The following is a 2,262-nucleotide window of genomic DNA, read 5'->3' on the forward strand; positions in this document are numbered from 1 at the left end:
TGGTGGAATTGCTGTTTATCCAAGCTCTAGGAAGCTGCTGCCCATCCCCTGACCCAGGCAGGCTGGGAGGGCTGTCACCACAGCCTGAGTCAGGCACGTAGTTACCTGTCATTATATGTAATTCTATGTGATTTTTTGCCATTTTTGGTGCATGGTGACAACATTTGCTGTGGTGGATTCAGCCCCTGCTGAGTCGGCGTTTCCCCAGCGTCTGTGCTCCGGGGCCTTCCCGTGGGAATTCCTCACCTTGCTTAGACCTTCCCATTCCCCTCACCCTGCTGTCACCACACATACACACCTCCATGTGTGGATGTGGCACTTGGGGCAAGGACTTGTGGCCTTGGCAGCGCTGGGGAATGGTTGGACTCGATGGCCTCAGAGGGTGCTTGGCAAGGTGCTGATGGGTCAAAGGTTGGACTCAATGACCTTGGAGGTCTTTTCCAAGCTCAGTGATCCCAGGGTGTCCCATGTGGCAGAGCAGCAGGTCCTGCAGCCGCTGCCTGGGAGAAGCTCTGCCCATCCCACACATCTATTTTGGAGGTCCTCTTACTTGAGCTGCCCTGCAACTCAGGATGGAGAGGGCAGTTAATGGAAATAATTAAGTAGCTAGATAACTAACTGCCTGCTGCTTCTGCCCAAGGCTGTTAGTTATCTAGTTTTTTAATTACTTAGCTATTTAGTTGTTGAGTTGTTTAGTTATTTAATTATTTAGCTATTCAGCAAATTAATTATTTAATTACTCAATTACTTATTTAATTATTTAGTTATTCTGCAAATTCATTATTTAATTACTTAGCTATTTAATTATTTAGTTATTCAGTAAAGTCACTATTTACCCTGCACGAGCCCCGCAGTCCGTGTGTCACCGTTTCCATCCGAATTTCAGTTTTACCCTGCAGATGTTCCATTCTGGAAATCCCTCTGGGGAAGGGGAGCTCTGTGGACACACTGCACTCTGGCATCTCCCTCACTGCCCCCCCTGGAAACTCCGAGGCAGCATCGGGAAATTCCTGCAGGTTTGTGGAGCCCCGGGGGGAGTTTCAGCTTCAGCCAACTCTCTGTCCCACCTGCCCTCCTCGTCCCTCTGCGCTGGGAACCCCCGTGGGGCCGCAGCCACATCCCCCTCCTGGGGTGGTGGGAGGTGAGGGGACGTTGGGGGTGTTCTGGGGAACATCCCAGCCGTGTTTGCCCGGGTGGGAGGGAGCAGAGCAGCAGTGCAGGACTGGAGCTGCCCTGCACGGGTGGGCAAACAGGCCCAGGCCCCACGCTGTGCCAGGGGAGGTTCAGGTTGGATACTGAGAACATTGGTGGAGTCCCCACCCCTGGAGGGATCCACAGCCGTGGGGATGTGGCACTTGGGGACGTGGGGCAGTGGTGGCCTTGGCAGTGCTGGGGGAACAGGGACTCGACAGTCTCAGATGTTCCTCCAACCTCAACAATTCCATGATTCCATCCTCTGCAGAGGGTCCCCAGAGCACACCTGGCCTGGCCTTGATGCAGAAGGGGGGGATGACACCCTCAGGTTGGCTGTGCCCTACACACCTGGTGCAGGTGATGCTCTGTCTGGGGAAGGTGCTCTGAGAGAGAAACAGCAGCTCTTGAGCATCCGTGCTGCTGCTCCACATCCTGCTCTCTTGACCTCAGGACCTGTTCACCACAGAGCTATTCTGGGCTGTTACACTGTGTTCCACAGCTCTGGGCTCTTCTTTCTGGGAGAAAACACTTACAGGTTAAATACATCCCGAGGTTCTGTGGGTGAGGAGACAAACACAAACCCACATCGTGGAGAAGATACGAGGGGGGATGTCCCAGTTCTGCTCCCTGGGATGGTCGTGGCTCTGGTGAGAGAGGCAGGAGGGACCCCCTGAGCCCATGTCTGATGTGAACTGGCCCCAAATCTGCGAGAGAAGCAGAAGAAAAGCAAATAACCCTGTGAGGTTGGTGTGGAGCTGAGCTCTGCTGCTCTCTGATCTCTTGGGGGGAGTTTAGTGGTCTGGTTTGAGGGTGAAAGGGGGAAGGACAAAGCCCAGTGCTGAGGACAGGGGTGGAGTCCCAAAGGAGGCTTTTGGGGAAGCCACTGCTGCCCTTTCCTGCTGGAATCTGCTCTGACACCATTCCTGTGGGAACCAAACAGTTCCTGCCCCCCTCACCTCAGAGCTCTGCTCAGCCAGGACCCCTGTCTGTGGGGTCCCACAGCTCCCCCCTGCAGCCCTCACGGGGTTGGAGATGGGGGGAGTCTGTGAGACACGGGGCTGCCGGGGG

The sequence above is a fragment of the Manacus vitellinus genome, unplaced genomic scaffold (genome assembly GCF_001715985.3).
Source record: "Manacus vitellinus isolate BGI_N305 unplaced genomic scaffold, ASM171598v3 scaffold_119_pilon, whole genome shotgun sequence".
Taxonomy (NCBI): domain Eukaryota; kingdom Metazoa; phylum Chordata; class Aves; order Passeriformes; family Pipridae; genus Manacus; species Manacus vitellinus.